Source organism: Notamacropus eugenii, chromosome 3 (assembly GCF_028372415.1).
Source record: "Notamacropus eugenii isolate mMacEug1 chromosome 3, mMacEug1.pri_v2, whole genome shotgun sequence".
Classification (NCBI taxonomy): domain Eukaryota; kingdom Metazoa; phylum Chordata; class Mammalia; order Diprotodontia; family Macropodidae; genus Notamacropus; species Notamacropus eugenii.
Window position 1 is genome coordinate 367,352,025 of NC_092874.1, and position 7,890 is coordinate 367,359,914.

A 7,890-nucleotide genomic window follows, 5' to 3' on the forward strand; every position below is an offset into this window, starting at 1 on the left:
AAGACTAGTGTCCAGCTGCTGTCCAGCTGCTGCTAGCTGTGTCGGGGCTATGTAGACCTTCCCAGGGCAGGGAGCCCCTCCAGAGGGGTTGACTGATAGCAGACCCTTAGGCCACAGCTGAAAGCTCATGCCCCAGGGAGCTGGAGCCAGAGAAGCAGCACCCGGGGCACCTGGGAGGAGGATGCATGTCTCTGGACTCTGAAGGATGAAGGGGATTCTGTACAAGTAGAATAATTATCTCATAGGTTGGCAAACTCACTGGTTTATTTTAAATGATGGGATATTATCTTATCATGATTTACAGAATGATATGTACAAAGGGAGCAAAGGAAGCATAAAGATGGCAGTTTGTGAAATTAAAGTCCTCCTGGCAGACAATACAAGAAATGACTAATCATTCCTGGGGGGGCTGCATTCATACATGAAAGCTGTGAATGCATCTCAGAGGCAGAGGTGACGTCGCTCTGGGCAGTGTGAAAGCTTGTTTGAGATCTGACACTAGGGCAAAAAAGGAAAAAGAAATCAGGGAAACCAACGAATCTCTGAAAACCCAAATGTCTGAACTTAGCCTCTACAGTGACCTCTTAATATAGCAAGTTCATACCATACAAGAATTCGCCCATCATGATGACGTTCATTCAACTTCCAGTGTAGAGAATATGAACAGTTTCATCTCTGCTTAGTGCCCCATGTAACACATTCATCACCACTCTTGAAGAATGCGCAAAGACAGAAAATGCCAAGTTTAAACGAGAGATGTTTCAAGTACCTCATTCGGATCCTTTAGTTTCTCCTATGTCATATTCATCTGTTGAAATGATGAAACATTCCACTTATGGGTTTTACCTTCAAGAGTAACTTAGTTGATACAAAAAACACAAAAGAATAGAATAGATCAAAATGGCATAGCAAGAGCAAGAATATTTTTAAAAATCACTCTATAAATGTGAAGTTTGCTATCTTTGCAATACACGCAGCAGCAGTGGAAAAAGCTGGCATAAGGATAGCATATAACAGTAGAAATACAAATACACACATGGTTATGCCCTTGAAGGCCCCTGATATGAATTTTCTCCTAGTGGTGTTCTCATTTTTCACCTTTTGGACTCAACGTTTCTGCTGAAAAAGTCTTGCTGTTAGCTCCTGTCACCAGCTTAACCCCTGAATTCCAGGATTGCAGACTACCAGAACTCTCCACAGTAGAGGTCCATTCTCTGGGCCAGCTCTCTACTGAATGCAGCACCTCCTGCCAGAGAGTTGTTCTACTTCAAAGAATAATTGCTGATGGGACATTTAGAGGAGAATAATTTCCTTCTCCCACTTTGATGCATTCTTTTGGAAATGAAAGTGTTCAAGAACTCAGGTCTTACTCCATAGCTGACTGCTTTCTTCACTGACTGACTTATCATAGCAACTTCCTCATATCTCCTAAAGAAACAACAAGGTGTAAATGCTTCTACTTCCTTAACAAGTTATTAAGAGGTCACTCAAAGTTAAATATCCTTTATAATCTCTGGGTGTGAGCCACAGGAGATGTATCCTTTACGAGGTGAAAAGTATCTACTAGAAATCTACAAGGAGTCAACCCTTTACAAGATGTAAATGATGCTTCTTTAATATCTCATTGTTTCAGTTCCCAGATCTTAACTCCAGTGATTTCATCAAGGAACCTGAGGGAAACTTAATCAGAGATCTCCAAATGAATTTCTCAGCTATCCCTGCCCTGTATCTCCCCCTACTACTAAACAAGAGTGGGAAATCTGTTGTGTTCCTCTATGTAACAGGTTCCCCATCCCTGATTAGGCAGGTTGCATTTGATAATCTCTAATCTCCATCCCAGTTCTAATACATAATTTTAAAATGTTTATTGAACCTGTTACATACAAAATAATTCAAGTTTCTGTGTGTGGCTTACAAATAGGTGACATTATAAACACATACTACGGGAAAGTAACATCTATAGATGGTCATGATTATGAAAGAAAAGGTGTTGTAATTACTGAACATATGAGTCCCCCTGAAAAGAGAATATTGTACTTGCATATTCTCCACTACAACAGTGGAAATTTACATGCCCTATTTGGTTTCACCTCACTTTGAGAATATATTCCAGCATGATAAATAATCAACTCAGAGAAGAAGTTCTTTTGGTTCCAAATTTTCCAAGATTGTTTTCATTGCTCCCAGTGACACAATTATATGGTAAAGGACCAAAAAAGATGAAAGTTTAATGAGATAATTATGGAGCATTTCACTTTTCTAGAATGAAAAAATTCTAGTGACAAAGTCTGAGTCAGGAATGAACTCAGATCTAGTTGACTCCAAAAAGAGCACTGTGCTGCCTGCAAATGAGGAAACTGAGATCTATAGAAGTGAAGTCACTTTCTCAAGATCAAATAGCAAGTGAAAATTTGACCCCATGTAAACCAACTCATAATGCAATACTCTTTCCATGGCACCACATTATTTCTATGATACTACTGTAGACAAAATATCCAGTAATCTTCCATTATCTCAAAAACTCTTTCTAAAGAAAAAGATCCATACACAAGAGAGACAAAGATAATGCATTATCAATATCTAAGGTATAGCGAATAGAGACATAAACTTGGAGACAGTAAGATTTCAATTCAAGTCTTGCCTCTGACATAGATTGGTGGAGTGATCATCAGTAAGTCACTTAGTTGTTCAACGCCTCCAATAAATCTCTCAGTCATGAAATAGTTGCTAAACCTCAAAGGGAGTTACCTCACAGGGTTGAAAGAACAGGGTTCATCTTTGGTCTTTAAAGTGTAATGTCCCTAAGGGCAGTGCTGGGTATCCCAGAGAGTATGCAAATTAAAGGATAGAAAGTTGACTTACTTTTCATCCTCCACATGATAGCCAATCATAAACTTAGCTACAGTACAACTGAATCACCCCTTCATTTTTTATCACTCAATATCATTTCCGTAACATTCCCCCACTCTACACACCCCACTCCTTTCTTTTTTACCACTGACCTCTCTTTACTAAAAATTGTCTTATTTTACTAAATATTGTTCCCTCACGGTATTAGGCCCTAAGCAAAATCCAAAGGCAGCATCGCAAACCGTATTCTCTGTCTCCCTCACACATCTCTGTTACACATCTCTCCCTCAGATTTTATGACTCTACAAGGAGTCCAAAAGTAGATGAACTGTATGCCAGGGCTTCGTCTAGTGATTAACAGCCATGTTCCTCTTCATTTTGTGTGGTACAGTTACTTGCACAGAATAAGCAAATTTGACATCATGTCAACTAACTGCAAGCCCAGTGCTCTTTGCCATGGATCAGAAATTAATTCAGGCTATTCACTAGAAGGTCAAATATTGAAGCTGAAGCTTAAATACTTTGGCAACATAATGAGAAGAGAGGACTCATTGGAAAAGACCCTAATATTGGGAAAGATTAAAGGCAAAAAGAGAAGGGAATGGCAGAGGATTAGATAGATGGTGTCATGGAAATAACGAACATGAACTTAGACAAACTTCACGAGATAGCGGAGGATAGAAAGGCCTGGCATGCTATGGTCCACTGTCTTTAGAATTAAATGTTATTTCATCTTCATTTTATCTTCTTCCAACCCAAGTTCCATTTTATGTATTATCTTTCCCTCAAACAGAATTTAAGTTCCTTGTGGGATAGGGACTGTCTTTTTGTTGCTTATTTGCATCTTATATCCCCAGATATTAAAAACCTGTGCTTGATACATAGTAAATGCTCTATTTATCTATCATAATCTGTCTATATTTTTGCATATATATCTTATAACATACATAATTTTGTACGGTATAACATTCATGTAATTTACAACTCAGAAAATATACACATATTCCAGTGTATATTCAATTAATTAATTGGTTGCTTGGGTGTATAATCAAAAAAGTTTAAACAAAGTGTTTGGCAATGAAATCATGTCAGGTTAAAAAAAGAAAAAGAAAAATCTAAGAACCCTCCTTTAAGTGAACAATTTTTCTAGTCTATCAGCTATCAAATAATTTTCTATTAAATTCTACTGTAATAAGTGACACTTGCCTTGCTCCTGATTGCAAATGTTATATCCTTATTCTTCTGGTTGACACTACAGAACAGTTCATCCTGAGAAAGTTTCTTTAAAAGGATAGTGGGAGAAGAACATTACAGAAAGGCATAGTAAGAAAAGATCCAGAGTCCATCTAGTTCAACACATATAAGAATAAGAGTGACCTTCATACCATTCCCTTGACTGGTGATTATCCAGCCTACATTTAAAGATATCCATCAAGGGAGAACCCTCTACCAACAAAAGGGACCTGTCTCACTTTGAGATAGCTTCAATTGGAAGTCTTCCAATACATAAGTTAAATTCTACCTATTTGCAAAATTACTCTATTATTAGTAGCTCTGCATCCAAGTGGTCAAGTAGGACAAGTTTTATCTGATTTCCATATGACTGACTTCAAATACCTGGAGACAGTTGTCTTGTTCTGCTTAAATTTTCTTTTCTCCAGTGTAAATTTTACTATTTTCTTCAACTGGTCTTCATGTAGTTTTATCTTTATTTGGTTCTCTCAGTTTCTTCACTAACCACCTTGGTTGCCCTCCATAGATGCACTACAGCTTGTCAGTTTCCTTGTAAAAATATGATGCTCAAAACTGGATACAGTGGGAGGATCAGAAAAGGGCTCATCATCTAGCAGGTGGCACTGAAGCGAACTTGAAAAGAAACAAGGGAATCAGACATGAAGATAGCCAATGAAGGCACAGAGAAAGGAGATTGAATGTCATTTGTGAAGAATGGCGAAAAGGGCAATTTTGCTAAATCCATGAGTCTTTGAAAGGGAATAATGTATATCAGATCTAAAAGGGTAGACTAGAGCCAAGTTATGAAGGACTTTAAATTCCAGACAGGAATTTTTATTTGATCCTAGAGGAAATAAGGAGTGAATGGAATTTATTGAGTTTGAAGTAATATGGTTAAACCTGCATTTTATGAATATCACTTTGGTAGTTGTATAGAGCAGCAGTTCTCAAAGTTTTTAGTCCCAGGATCTTTACATAATTTTACATTTTTTGAGGATTATAAAGAATTTGTTTATGAGGTTTTATCTATCATTTTTAATATACAAGAAATTAAAACTGATAACATTTAAAAATATTCATTCATTTTAAGATAACAATAATAAACCTTCCACACATTAACAAAATAATACTTTATGAAAATAATATTTTCCCAAACAAGAAAAGCAAGAATAGTGGCATTGTTTTATTGAAAATCTCTTTAATGTCTGGTTTAATAAAACTCTATTATCTTCTTTTGCATTGTAGTCTGTTGTAATAGGATGTTTGGGATCAAGTACGAGAAAAGAATCTGGCTTCACGTAGATGAGTAGTTGAAAAAGAGAGGACTATTTTAATAGCTTTTGCAGATAAGCTGGATATTCTTTTTTGATACTACATAAAAATTCAACATATGGTACTTTTTTTGAAAGTAAGTTGAAATTTGAAATCTGAAACCATATCAATGAATTTTTCATACTCTGCTATATTAAAATCCATTGATTTATCTTGTACTTTGAGTAGATCTCTTACCCATGAAGGATTATGAAAAATCATACATTGGTTATTTGGAAAATATTGGTTTACTATGTTATACAGATTTTCCAAATATTGACATATTTAATTATACGATATCAAAAATCACAATTGTTAATATTATCATGAATGTCATCAGAAAAATACTGAAATATCTGGACTGTCAGTTTCATAGTGGAGGATACAAGCTTTGTAAAATTTTCACTCAAAAGCTTAAATTTTATTTATTGATAACAATACTCTTGGTTGTTTTCCCTGCAGTGATAAACTTACTTGGCTCATTTTTATTTTGTTTTGTTTTTTTAGAAAATGTCTGCGAAGTATCCAGGTCTGAATAACCATAGTCTTTCAGTTTTCTTTCAAGTTTGATGAAGAATAGCAGCTTGTTCAGCTTGGAACTCAGTTATACAAGTGCTTTTCCTGAAGACAATCAATGCACTTCTTTCAATAAATGGGAGAAGGGCTGTACTTCCCATTTTATTACCTGTAATAGCAAAAAAAAAAGATGTGTATTCAAGCGCTAAGACAATAAAAATAATATTTTAATTACTACATCAAGGACAATATTAAGTGAAACTGGCAATTTTTTTTTTTGCTGCAAATGAAGAATAGAGTGACCTCTGGTACAGTTGGTGCCACTGGATTAATTTGTGCTAAGACACCAACAGTTTTACCCACCATTGCTTTTGTACCATCAGTGCAAATGTCAGCAGTTTTCAAGTATAAATCAAGAGATAGTAAATGCTTTGAGAATTTCAGCATCACTTGGGTTTGTGACCAGGAATTCGTATTAAATAAAATCTTCTTTGAGAATTTGTTGGTGCTGATACTGAATCCAAGCAAGACAGCAAATCTAGCCATGTCTGTAGCTTCACCCTATTTACAAAATAACAGTACAATTATGCAGATGAGATATTAACTGAATCTTCATGTTTGCAGCTAAATCTTTAATATAGCTCCTGGAAAATTCCATCATATACTCATGAAAGAACGAAAATAAGAAAGGCAAATATTTTAGTATTATTATGAAAATAGATTTAATCTTGTGGACTTCCTGAAAACATCTTAGGGAACAACAGGGATTCCTGGATGATACTTTAAGAACTGTGGATATAAAGGATAGATTGGAGAGACTATTGCAAGAGAACATCAAGATTCTTATCTTCCTCATTCTTGATACTATAATTTTGGACACATTCTTCTCTTTCTCTAAAATCTTCAATAGCTCCTATTTCATTCTAAGTAAAGTTCAGAGTCATCTATTTGTCACTCGAGGCCCCCTCTAATCTGGTACTGTCTTATCTTTCAAACCTAGTTGTATATTATGACTCTTTCCATGTACTGTATTCTAGAAAAAACAGAAGACTGTAACCAAACACATTCCACACATATACATTCATGCCTTTTCTTATACTTTTTCATGTCTAGGATGTTCTCTGTCTTCACTTAATGAAAGCCTATTAATCATTTTAAAGTAACTCAAATGTCACTGAGGAAATTTCAAATGAAGTACCTAAAAAAGAATGTACATGTGCAGTGTTCACAAGTCAAGCAATTTATTAATCATGTTCATGCAAGCATGTAGGTCACAAACTCTTCAGTCCCATGAGTAAGCATAGTATAACTGAGATATGTACCCCTACTGAGAGAAACCACAGAACTCTTATAAATGATTGCTACTTCTGGGTCAGTTTAAAAAGACCAGCTGAAGAAAAAAGATCAATGAAGGGTTCATTGGGAGTAGTCCGTCAGCTAGCGGCTTGGACCATATCTCCTCTTATTTATCAGAAAGGCATTGTGACTAGGAAAGTTTGTTGACTTAGAACAGGTTTACTGAACTGATTATGATCAAAAGCCCCTTGGATTCCTTGCCTAAATGAAGCTCACTAAACTTGTTTTGGGGTACATAGGAACATCCCAGTACATAGGCAGGACAATTAGTGGTCAAACAAATGGAGGCACTTCTATCTATTAGGGCCTAGCAGAGGCCAGTCCTCACAGCCCCCTTCTTGGCAACAACTTTACCTGGCACTTTGCTTCTTTCCCTCTATTATTCTTCTCATGTAATGTAACTTACAGATGGCTGAATACCATGATTCTATATCTCTCCCCACTCTCAGTTTGACTGTACATCTCTGTCTTTTTTTTCTTTTCTTTTCCTTTCCTTTTTATTCTCTTTTAAATGCTATTCTTAATTAAGATATGCAAATTATCTCAGAATATCCAGGAGGACAACCCTCAGCACTTACAGGTAAAAATGTTTGTGTCAGCAAACATGACAGAACAAGAAAATGA

The 7,890-nt window shown here is 35.9% G+C and overlaps 1 long non-coding RNA gene and 1 pseudogene across 1 annotated transcript; one reads left to right on the forward strand and one right to left on the reverse strand.

The window, feature by feature from the left end:
• The first annotated feature begins 205 nt into the window (after positions 1-205).
• LOC140532202 (pleckstrin homology domain-containing family A member 3 pseudogene) lies at positions 206-858 on the forward strand (annotated as a pseudogene).
• Positions 859-3,983: 3,125 nt separating this feature from the next.
• On the reverse strand, positions 3,984-6,075 carry LOC140496949 (uncharacterized). Its single transcript, XR_011964460.1, has 3 exons — positions 5,869-6,075; positions 4,468-4,716; positions 3,984-4,131 (listed from the first exon to the last, which is right to left on the reverse strand). It is a non-coding gene; the product is annotated as an uncharacterized lncRNA (long non-coding RNA).
• Between the last annotated feature and the right edge of the window lie 1,815 nt (positions 6,076-7,890).